General features: G+C 49.4%; 1 protein-coding gene across 4 annotated transcripts in view; it reads left to right on the top strand.

Annotated features, from left to right (window-relative positions):
* LOC126527032 (uncharacterized) overlaps positions 1 to 12657 on the top strand; it is a 69441-nt gene that overhangs the window by 26020 nt on the left and 30764 nt on the right. The gene's annotated exons all lie outside the window — the stretch shown is intronic.

Here is a 12657-nt window from a genome sequence, read left to right as displayed (position 1 = left end):
ACAAAGACCCGTGCGCAGAATCCTCGGACACGTGGCTAAGCCTTTCAGCACTCGGTGTTTCGGAATTTGTAACCAAGCACATCGTGTACACAATCCTCGGACCCGCGGCCAAGCATTTCGCGCATAGAAGTCTACTCGGCGATCAAGCACCTCGCGCTCGGACATCTCGGACCCTCGCCTAAGCATTTTGTTCATCGCCGCCTCCGACTGCGCGACTAAGCACATTGAGTGTTGACTCCTCTTGCCCGTGTCTAGGCTTTCCGTGTGTCGGCACCTCGGATTGCACGGCTAGGTACTTCGTGCTTCGGCACCTCTGACTGCACGACTAAACACATCGAGCGTCCACCGTCAGCAAGCTAGAAAATCGTCTCGTGTGCACGAAATGAAAGGGCAGAGACCCAAGAAGTCACCTGTAAGCAAAGACAGCAAAAACTACAATCCTGGTGCATTTTGAGAGATGTGAACTGCTCCAAAAACTTTGAGGGACGTTTTCTCAAAAGTGTGTTTTGCAGGGTGTCTACTAACCATGAAAACCATGAGTTCTCAGGGATTTTGAGTAGTCTGGAAAAACTCGGGGAAAACTCGGGGGAATTTGTTCTTCTATCAGGGAAAATTAGCTGTAAGTGTATTGAAAGGGAACGTAAGTCGCGGTAATGCTGGCTCAAGTAACAGAGAGGAATCGTAAGGAATGGTCGTTGACGCCGCGTCGTCGGCTGGAGGAGTTGCCAGAGTAGTCAACGAGCGACTTTCCGCGCACCAGATAATTCGGACCGCTTCACGGCACCACTACGTGACCCATAGGGTCAATATGTATAAGAACGTCTGAAATTTCGGATGCAAGAACCCTTCGCCGTCAGATTTTCCGGACTTTTCGCCATGACCACAGGTCCAAAACACCATTAATAAAAGCCACAACCGCCGCCATTTTGATAACCTTGCTGCCTTGAATCTGCACACTCGCACGCAGATCCGCTGGCAACCGTAGCCACCACCGCGGCAATGCTAGGCCTAGCTGCTTCGAGGTTCGGTATTAAGCTTCTTGCCATTCTGTGCCGTGTTTTTCATTGAAAGAACTCGCCGCTGTCAGCAATGGCACTGACACCACCTTTGTGGTCATCGCGATTGGCTTAGAAGTTCGAAAAGCACGGCGCGTTGCATAATGCCGGTTCCCGAAAGTCAGCTTCGCCTCATTACAGCAATGTTACGCTGTGAAGCATAACAAGTGTGGGAAGGATCAACTGTCGCAGGACACAGTATGTACAGTCGATCCCGATATATCCAACTCGAAGGGGATCACAAAAAGTTAGATATATGGATAATTCGAAATATAAAATATGCATGTCAAAAGCTTCTCTAACAACTCCACACATCTCAAGGCAGCTTCCTGATGTCGTGAATAACGGGAACTTACCGAACTGTGCCTCCAAGGCGCATAAAAAAACAAAAACACATCGCGATGACCAGAGCACTTTATTTCGGAAGAAAAAAATCTGTGACCTTTGCTTGCTTTTTCTTCTGCGCCATCAAGTTCATTAAACTGTCCTCAAGCTTGTTGACAGTGTGCAATAGAGAAAGCCTAGCTCCTTCCATTGTGCCATGACAGCGACGAATGACGCTTGTGATGTTGTTAGGACCGTCACGTTGCAAAGCGTGTGACGGGAGGAAGATGGAGGCGACGGTGCAAGATGAGCACACACACAATTATATTAGACGGCACGTAGACAAGTAAAATATCTTAAGCTAGACCCACACATACAAGGTTGTTCGTAAATAGAAAAAAAAAAATGTAGTCTCACGAGGTTGCGGTTAAATCCGGAGTGTGGTGACACGTAGAGTCCTTGAGGTGGAACACTTGTTCGTCGAGTGATGACCGGCGCGGAATAGCAGACGCAGCAGCACGGGGCAGGAAAAGGTGGACGGCCCACAGCTCGGTAGACGAGAACAGGCCACTCGGTCGCCCGGCCACCCGAACCTCGCGCGTAGAAGCGGGTTCCACGATGCCGGCAGGCCGACCTGAGGCCTCGTGCAAGGCAACGACCCGAGGCGCTCCTCGTCTCGACGACGGACGCTCGCTCTCCCGAACCTCGCGCGTAGATGCGGGTTCGAGGCTGCAGCAGGCCGTTCCGGGGTCTCGTGCCGTACGACGACCCGAGGCGTTCCCTGTCCCGAAGACGGACGCTCGGTCAGGTGAACCTCACCGGTAGATGTGGGTTCCGTAGGCCCGGCGGCCCTAGTCGTGCCGGCGTTCCAACCATCTCCGTTGCGCGAGCCCCTTTTTCATGCGCTGCACGAGCCTCCCTCGTCTTTCTTTTCCTCTTGTTGAGGCCGGCCGCAATGTCGTCTGCTCCTGCACTCGGTACTTTGTGTGTACTTCTTCACAATCACCCCCTACTTAAGAAAGTTCTTTCGTTCAAAGAACTTGAGGGTACTTGATATCTGCGGGTCCACCGTAGCACACACGCACCACAAGGGCATTACCACTGCACCACAGATCCGAGCACCGCACACTCGGTACGTTTGAGTACACATAAAAATTACCACATTGCTACAGTTCCGAGCACCGCACACTCGGTATGTAAGAGTACACATAAAGATTACTACAACACTAGAGTTGCGAGCACCGCACACTCGGCATGATGACTACATTAACAAGACACAACACCACGATAGAGGGTAAAAAAAAGAAATCCACGAAACTAACATGCCAGGAAATGTTTGTTGTTCGACATTAAAGTCACACCGGTTTAACGTTCGTGCTTTTGAAATACCATGTTTCCGCAGACACACTCTTTTATGTGCTTGGCAACCGGCTCATATAGTCTGCGCCTACATTCTCGCTGCCTTTAATATACTCAACCGAGAAGTCATACTCCATAAGTATGAGGCTCCAACGTAAAACACGGCTGTTGATGTGCTTGGCCGACTTGATGTAAACAAGGGGCTTATGGTCGCTCTGTAATATGAACGTGCGTCCAAACAAGTAGATGTGGAACTTTTGGACGGCCCACGTAAGAGCTAGGGCTTCTCGCTCAACTGTTGAATATGCAATTTCTCGTGGTTGTAGTCGGCGGCTTGCATATGACACCGGGTGCAGAATTCCTTCATGGCGCTGCATAAGTATGGCACCTATACTTGTTGATGATGCGTCGGTGCGGAGTACGAAAGGCTTGGAAAAATCTGGTGCTCTCAATATAGGTGGTGTAGACAGGAGGATCTTGAGTTCATCAAAGGCTTTCTGTTCACGTTCTCCCCAAACTACTTTATTAGGGCCTCTTTTCTTGGTCAGTTCAGTGAGCGGGTAGGTTACTTCGGAATAATTGTGGACGAAGTCTCGGTAATACCCCGTAAGTCCGAGAAACGAGCGTACTTCTTTTTTCGTCTGTGGACGCTTCGCAGCCTGTATTTTGTCTAGTGTTTCGACCTGCGGTTGCATGACACCGTTTCCAACAAGGTGGCCGAGGAATTTCACTGATCTTTGACCAATTTCACTTTTTGTTGGACGAATTGTCAACCCAGATTCTCTCACTCGTTGTAGAAATGACTCAATTGTACCCACGTGTTCGTCCCACGTTTCAGTGGCAATGAGCACGTCATCGAAGTAGTAGTAAATATGTGGTATGTCTGCTACTACTTTTCTCATGAGGCGGTTGAAAACAGCTGGTGCTGTTTTAATGCCAAACGGCATGAAGCGGAACTGATATAGGCCTGATGCCGTAGCAAAAGCTGTCATTGGTTTCGACTCTTCATCCATGGGCACCTGCCAGTAACCCTTAGAAAAGTCAAACTTTGAAAAATACTGTGCGTTCCCCAGTCTCCCAAAGATAATATCCACCCGAGGTATAGGCTCGTTGTCATTGACCAGTATCTTGTTGAGTTGCCTGAAATCAATGCATAGACGCATCGTCCCGTCTCTTTTCTTCACGATAACTATAGGTGATTGGTAGGCGGACTCAGATGGTTCTATGATGCCTTGTCGTAGCATTTCTCCAATTTCTTTTTGTACCGCTTCTTGGGTAGCAAATGGTATTGGATAGGGCCGCATGTTTACGGGTGTATTCGTGGTAAGTTTCAGCTTACACTGGACGAGATGTGTCTTGCCGGGAACCTCGGTGAATACATTCTCGTATATACTCAGTAGACCCGTGACTTGAGCGCGCTGGTCAGGAGAGAGCGATCCCGATAGACTCACGTCGGCCACCGATTCTTTTCCTTGAAATGGTACACATGGTAGATCGTCATTTTCGGTATCATCAGTGTGACAAGCAGCTGACGCTTCCGGTAATGACGGTGATATAGGTGGCCGTTCCTCATACTTTTTCAGTAGATTTATATGGAACAGTGTCATCCTTGTCCCGAGGTCAATAACGTAATCGACGTCATTTCTCCTCTCAAGTACAGTGAATGGCCCTTTCCACGTAAGAATCAATTTGTTGTTGTCCGAAGGTAGCAGTAGCAAAACCTTGTCTCCAACAGCTAAATGACGTGGTCTGGCCTTCCGGTCGTAGTGTTTCTTCTGTAAAAGTTTTGCTTTTTGAAGCTCCTCCTTGGCTAAACGACAAGTGTCTTCAAGACGCTTCCGTAGCTCGACTACATACCCGTATGAGGTTTTTGCGTCATCATCAATATGATCACCTGTCCATAATTCTTTCAATATCGCCATGGGTCCTCTGACATAACGGCCATACAACAAGTCGAAGGGTGAAAAACCCAGACTTGACTGAGGGACTTCGCGATAAGCAAAAAGCAAGGGTGCCAAGTACCGGTCCCATTTTTTCGGGCTCTCTTGACACATTCGTCTTATCATTTGTTTAAGGGTGCCGTTGAACCTCTCCACAAGGCCATTTGCCATCGGATGATATGGAGTTGTTGGCAACTGCGTAAAAGAGAGAAGACGGCTTAGCTCCTTCATCAGGCGTGACGAGAATGATGTGCCTCTGTCACTGATTATCTCCTGTGGGACTCCCACACGAGAGAACATCTCTAGAAGTGCCTCAGCTATTTTTTCTGTTTCAATGCTAGGCAGTGCCACAGCGTCAGGATACCGCGTTGCCATATCGACCATTGTAAGAACGTACTTATTCCCTTTCTCTGACATGGGAGATAATGGTCCCACAATGTCAATGGCAACTCTCTTAAACGGGGTATCAATGACGGGAGTATTTGCCAATGGTACTCGACCTATTAGATGTTTGGGAAAAGTCCTCTGGCACGTATCGCACGATTTAACAAATCGCGTGATGTCTGATTGGAATCCAGGCCAGTAGAACTCTTCGCTCACACGGTCTGTGGTTCGCTTTATTCCTTGATGTCCGGCAAGGATCCCTTCGTGAGCCATCTTCATCACAAAATGACGAAGGCTTCTGGGCACGACAAGCTGTTCCATTTGTTTCTTTGACCGCAGTGTGTACTTTCGGTAAAGAATTCCCTCCTTTACAAAGAATTGGACGTCGGCGAACCTCGTCTTCATCTCTTTGTCCACTGCGTCAAAGCATTTACGTAGACTGCTGTCCTCCCTTTGCCTGCTTTTCAAATCGATTGGGCTGATGTCTAGGGGGTTTATAGCTGGTACTGGTAACGAATGCGAACCTGATCTCGTCTGTCTGGTTGTCGCTGCCACTTCCGACTTGTCCCTAGTTTCTCTAGCAGCCGATGATAAAATGTCAGCAGAGATGGATTCATTAGTAGAACCGTTTCCACCTTCTGCTCTAAAGCAATCATCCACAGCGCTCGGTGTAAAAAGATGTCTTTTCCATTCATTGTCAGGATTGGAGGCATTCCGTACGCCTTTCACATTTCCCAGGACAACATCATATAAGGGATTGTCCATGCATAAAACTCTAGTCTTGCCTGTGAAGAACGGTGACGCGATCTCCACGGTTGCTTCAGGTAGCTTCAACAATCGCCTGTCCAGAAGACAGACCGAGGAAATTTTTCCTGTCAGCTTACTGTCTGGTACGAGGGACCTTTTGACAATAATAGAGTCGCATCCCGTATCTCGCAAGACAGTAGCGGGATGTCCTTCAAGCATACCTTCGGCAGTAGGCATAGACTTCTCGTCTCGTTTATGCGTTTGCGTTCTCCCGCATTCCAAACTTCTGGGAACTCGACGCAAGGCCTGTGTCTCTTCGTTTACTGCCTTGGACATGTCTACTTGTTGCATCGAGCACGAAGCCTTCTCAGTACTGTTGGGTTTTCTGGGGCAGTCACCTGTCTTGTGCCCAGTGCGGCGGCACTTTCCACAGACAGACGTATTTGTATTTGTACCCTTCGTATTGGTCCAGCAATCAGCATCTCTGTGACCGCGTTTACCACAAAGAAAGCAGCGTGGTCTTTCCTTCTCTTCTTGTCGCTCAGGAGTTCGAGCTTGACCTGGTGGCTTGGTATGTTCTCTCTCTTTTTTACCTTTGCCAAGGTTGACTAACCCTTGCGCCTCCAGGTAATGATCAGTAGCTTCCGCTAGTTTGTCAAGTCCCTGACAGTTCCTTTCTCTCAAAAAGACTGCCAGTTTCTCATGGCTAGTCATCAGAAACTGTTCTGAGACAATCTTGTCCCGCAGAGCATCGTATGTCCGGTCCGTATTGGCCATTTCTTGCCAGTGATCGAAATATCCCAGTAGACGACCGGCAAACTGTCTACCAGTTTCGGAATTATCGGGTTTCGCCGACCGAAACTTCCTTCGGTAGCCTTCCTCCGTGAACCTGAAGCGTTGCAAAAGCGTCTGTTTTAGTGTCGCATAGTCCATGGCATGATCCGGTGCCATTCTGCCGACAACACTCAGAGCTACTCCTGTCAAACAGAGGCTTAGCGATAGGGCCCATTTGTCTTGTGGCCAGCCCTGGCTCGTTGCGACGCGCTCAAATCGTTGAATGTATGCATCCAACTCATCGCGTTCTTCATTAAATGGTGGAATTAGTTTGTGAGGACTTTGGTAGCTCTCGGTAGCATTTGCGTGCACACTCTCTGTAAGCTGCCCAGCAGTCATGCTACCCACTGTCGCATCTAACTCCCTCAACTTTAACTTGAGCTCGAGGACTTCCCTTTCTGCCTTTAATCTAGCTAGCGCTTCGGCATCAGCTTCTTTTGCTGCATTGCGTTCAGCCAGACGTGCCTCACGCGCTTCCGTTTCGCGTGCGCGCTCTTCGTCTACCCATTGTTTTAGTGCCTGGCCGGTCAACCCCAGTTCTTTTCCAATTGCCGTAAGCTTGTCTGTCTCCATCCTCACCCGTCAGACACGCATATGCAATGTGCTGCTCTTCTCTATAGCGTAAGAGCAGTCCTGTTCGCGGACGCCAGATATGTGATGTTGTTAGGACCGTCACGTTGCAAAGCGTGTGACGGGAGGAAGATGGAGGCGACGGTGCAAGATGAGCACACACACAATTATATTAGACGGCACGTAGACAAGTAAAATATCTTAAGCTAGACCCACACATACAAGGTTGTTCGTAAATAGAAAAAAAAAAATGTAGTCTCACGAGGTTGCGGTTAAATCCGGAGTGTGGTGACACGTAGAGTCCTTGAGGTGGAACACTTGTTCGTCGAGTGATGACCGGCGCGGAATAGCAGACGCAGCAGCACGGGGCAGGAAAAGGTGGACGGCCCACAGCTCGGTAGACGAGAACAGGCCACTCGGTCGCCCGGCCACCCGAACCTCGCGCGTAGAAGCGGGTTCCACGATGCCGGCAGGCCGACCTGAGGCCTCGTGCAAGGCAACGACCCGAGGCGCTCCTCGTCTCGACGACGGACGCTCGCTCTCCCGAACCTCGCGCGTAGATGCGGGTTCGAGGCTGCAGCAGGCCGTTCCGGGGTCTCGTGCCGTACGACGACCCGAGGCGTTCCCTGTCCCGAAGACGGACGCTCGGTCAGGTGAACCTCACCGGTAGATGTGGGTTCCGTAGGCCCGGCGGCCCTAGTCGTGCCGGCGTTCCAACCATCTCCGTTGCGCGAGCCCCTTTTTCATGCGCTGCACGAGCCTCCCTCGTCTTTCTTTTCCTCTTGTTGAGGCCGGCCGCAATGTCGTCTGCTCCTGCACTCGGTACTTTGTGTGTACTTCTTCACAACGCTGAAAGCTGGTGCAAGTTCAGCTTTAGTGCATGGTGGTTGGTCCTCTTCGTCGGAACCTTCGCCGCTGCTCGAGTCTGCGTCCTCATCACCCATGATGTCAGCCACAATCTCCGCATCAGTGCGATCCGCTGCAGCTTTCACGCCGTCGTTAGCGCTGACGAAATCGCATGCTGTAACGCCACCTGGGATGGTGCCTGGGAATGCCGAGAGAGAGAGAGAGAGAGTGAACTTTAATGAGCACCAGCAGTTCAGTCGGCTGGGCGAGAGCTCTCGAAATTCACTGTCCAGGCATCCAGCGTTATCGTCTTCACTGTCAAGACATCCGTCGTCTGCTGCTACCACAAAACCTGCTTTGCGGAAGCAGTTCACAATTGTGCTTTTCTTCACGTCGTTCCAAGCACCAGCCAGCATTTGAATGGCTCCGGGGAGGTCCACCTTCAGTTCGATTCCTAATCGAAGGTTGATTAGGAGCGTCTGCACCAGTTGTCGTCTGTACCCAACCTTAAATGCTTTCACAATGCCTTGGTCGAGAGGCTGAAGTTTGGTGTTGTGTTTGGCGGCAGAAACTTGAGGGTGATCTGCTTTTTAAAATTTATTTATTCAGGTTTTCTTACAGGTTCCGTCAGGAACATTGAGTAAGGGGGGCCATTGAGTCAAACTCAAGTTTAACAGAAGCAACGCAGATGAAAATACAATGTGGTTACATAGTACAAATAAATAAAAAAAAGGTTAATATGACACAAGTACACTATAGTTACAAAAAGGTTATTGTTTGCAAAGGTGCGATAACGCAAGAATGTAAGATACACAAGGGGTGGAGACAGCCTGTTCAATGGGCAGGCAATAAGCGCACGGCAACAACTGGTACGCTAAAAAAAGAAAAAAAAATGCCGACAGCACACCCCCACGTAATCACAACGAAACATAGTTACAGTATGTAAGATGTATAAAGTTGATACACTTGGTTGCGGAACGATGCGTGATCGGTTACTGAAATGACTTCGTTGGGAAGATCATTCGATAATGTTATTGCTCTGGGCAGTGTCGACGAGTTGAATGCTTGCGTGTGGCCGTAATGCGTTTGAAAGAGCGATGGTTGTTTAACCGATCGGACATGCGCATGGGGCATTCTAGGGGTAGAGGGGAAAGATAAGCGCAGTTTATATACTTGTGTAGCAAACAAACGATAGCGACAGAACGACGGGTGTCTAAGGATTTGAGAGTATTATCAGTTTTTATTTGAGTTATGCTGAGATGACGACTGTATTTTTGAGAGATGAAACGAGCAGCACGGTTTTGTATTGCTTCTATCATGGAAATTAGATATTTTTGATGAGGAGACCAGATTGATGATGCGAACTCTAGCTGAGGACTGACGTATGTTAGGTAGGCAAGTTTGCGGACATTGGTCAGGCAGTTTCGTAAATTACGACGTAAGTACAGTGAAACCTCGTTAAACCGTAGTTGGCCGGAGCTCGGAAAAAGTACGTACTAAACGGTAGTACTGTTTAACTGAATGGCATGAGATCGCCCACTTACCTGTCGAAAACGGAACTCAGAGAGAGTGCGATGAAAGGGGAAAAAAAGAGACATGCAGTATTTATTCACTTCGCGCGACAAAAGTGTTATTTTCGTTTGATGCCGCGGCGGCCTAGCACGACGACGACAGCGGCCTCAAACTTACTGAAGCTGCGTGCCAGCTTTTCAGCCAGCCCCCTCTTCTCGGCAAACACTCGCATGGCTGATTCCTCGTTGGCGTTACGTATTCTCCGTGCACGTGCGCAGTAGTGCTGCAGAAGTCCTGGGGGCGCCTTTTTCATTGCCGGGCGCCGAAGTTTTGAATACTTTTCATTTGCAATAGAGTTACGTTATCGCGCCCCTGTTCTCGTCGCGACGATTGCATTCATGAGGCTGACGTAACGCGCAGCTTATGCCACTGTCGGGCCTGAATCGGCCATGCTGTCGCTTTCCGTCTCATCCTAATCACTGTCGCTAGTCGACACTTCGGTAACAACACAGGCAACGATGGCGAAAAGTCGAACCTCGTAACCAACATGTCTTCGCGGTCGATGCAGCGCTGCCGAGCAGCAACTTCGCATTCCAAATGCCACACACTGTAGTCAACAGCAGATCCCTGTTGCGTGCCAGCGCCGACTTCTTCGTGTCACCTTCGACAGCACGGACGATGTCTAATTTTTCTTCTATGCTGAGCACCCGGCGTCTTTTTTATCCGAGCTTCGGAACGACGCGAGTCCTCGCTTGCACGACGCCATAACGCTTTCTGGCACGTCGTCGAAATGATGTTGATGTTGATGTGGCTTCACGCGCAAACGCACAGGGCGCTTGGAGGCCGTTGTTCCGATCTCTGAGGCTTGTTGTCCTGCTGGCTTGCCCGATGGAGACGGCGCACCGCCGTGTTTGCATGACGAAAAGTTGAAACGCTACGTTTTAACTGATGCATACGCATTAAGCTGGTACGGTTTATGCGGATACAAAACACATTATGTTCAGTGGCCGCTGAGTCGGGGATTTGACTTTACTACTTTTAAAACGAAACTACTGTTTAAGTGGGTACGGTTTAACGAGGTTTTACTGTAACCCAAAGTTATGGAAGCCTTGGCGCAGATGGTGGTGATGTGCAAGGCCCAGGAAAGATCATGTGTTAGATGCACGCCTAGGTACTAATATGATGGAACTTGGGATAAAGGTATACCATATTTACTCGCATAATGATCACACTTTTTTTTCAGAAAAATTTACACAAAATCAGGGGTGGGATCATTACGCGGGTTAAATTTCCCGCGAAAAGAAAAAAACATTTTTTTCATCCCGAGTTTGCTGCGGGACACTAAAACAAAAACGGTGGCCAGCGGAGCAAGCCGAACACGCCGAACACGATTTTTTTTTCTTCTCGTGAGTACATTACGTGGATTGAAACAGTTTCTTCTGTATCAGTAATGAATATAGTGCAGTCCACTTATAACGATATCGATAAAGACGAAAAATATGATCGTTATAACCGATGATCGCTATATCTGGACTGCAGTTATCAAAAAAAAAAAAAATTTTTTTAAACGCGTTTGCGCTCTTTACCTTTGCAGCTCTGAACTCGAATTCGCTACTTGCTCTAAAGAATAGATGATGTATACAGTAGGCCGTGAAAAACAAACTTTATTTCTAGCGCCAATGACCGTGTCAAGGATTAGGCGCGCCGAAATAGTCCGAAATCTGCACGTGCTTTTGCGGCAGCTTCAGCTTCACAACCGCGGTGTGCATGGATTCCAGCTGCTGCGCGAACACTGGCGCCAATCCTTTAGCATGCATAAAATCAATTAAGGAGTCGATCGACGACAGTGCACTTTGCGTGGACATCGTGGTCGAGGTCAAGGAGCCACTGTCGATCTCGTTGTCACTGTCGCTGATGCCGTCGCCACTGTCGCACAACTTTGCGTCTGTCGAGACAGCACATCTTCGGCGATCGCCTCGTCGGTGACCTCATCGCAGAACGAGGCAGCACTGTCTGCAGTCAAAAACTCCTCCTTCGACACACCACCTGTGTCACCAGTAGGAACGAGCTCCCAGAGCTCGGTTATGTCAGCGACTTCCACCGGGTCGGTCTCAGCGGGTTGGGGAAGTTCGTCCTTACGCAGAAAGCCCGCGGAAGTTCGTCCTTACGCAGAAAGCCCGCCTTCTTTAAGCCATTGGTGATGAACCACTGGTAAAGCGCCTCTTCAACATCGGCGTACAAGGGGTCTCTAACCCCTTTTCCGCTGATCGGAATGGCCGCTGATAGCTCCTGCCTTCACAATCGCGATGCTCCCGGTTTTCAAGATGGTTGATATCGTTAACTGGACGAGCTCATACTTCTTCACGAGGGCGCTCACCTTGAAGCTGCATCGAGAGTCCTGCAAAATATCCATCTTCGTGTCAAGCGACACAGCTTTGCGCTTTGTCGGCGCCATCTTCGAACTGGGTTGAACCGTTGGTTGCACGCTGCTTCGGTGGCGTCAGCCTGCTATCGCGAGAGAGACGCGGGACGGGCGCCACCGCGCCGCTTTGCTTGTCGCTTCTTTTTTTCTTTCTCTCTCTTTCGGAGCGACTGTGGCCGACGCGCATGAAGCAGCTAGCGCCATCTTGTGGCGCGCTGCGCCAACGTTGGCTGCGCCTACTCGTGCGCGGGCGGGGCGAGACGCGCTGCGCGGTAATGGCGGCAGATACGAACTTATGGAGGTAAACATCGCCTCGTCTCGACATCGTTCGTTTCAGGGAACTAAGCAACGCAAACGTTACGATTATTTGGCACGGAAAACGCCGTCCAGACTGCAAAATTTTGATCGTTATATCCGATATGCGGTGAATTACCTATCGTTATAAATGGTTTTTTTCCCCATAGACCTAATGCATAAAATGACACTCTCAAGTCGACCCATCGTTATAACCGATATATCGTTATATGTGGTATCGTTATAAGTGGACTGCACTGTAATATCATTAATATCGGCAAGTTTGCAGCAATAACGTAGCCATGTCAACTTTGAGGGGACAGAAACAGATGGGCACGCTTAGCTGCCAGTGACATACAGACACATGGCT

This window comes from Dermacentor andersoni, chromosome 9 (genome assembly GCF_023375885.2).
Source record: "Dermacentor andersoni chromosome 9, qqDerAnde1_hic_scaffold, whole genome shotgun sequence".
Taxonomy (NCBI): domain Eukaryota; kingdom Metazoa; phylum Arthropoda; class Arachnida; order Ixodida; family Ixodidae; genus Dermacentor; species Dermacentor andersoni.
The sequence above is the reverse complement of the archived record's forward strand: the minus strand, read 5'-3'. Positions and strand labels throughout refer to the sequence as shown.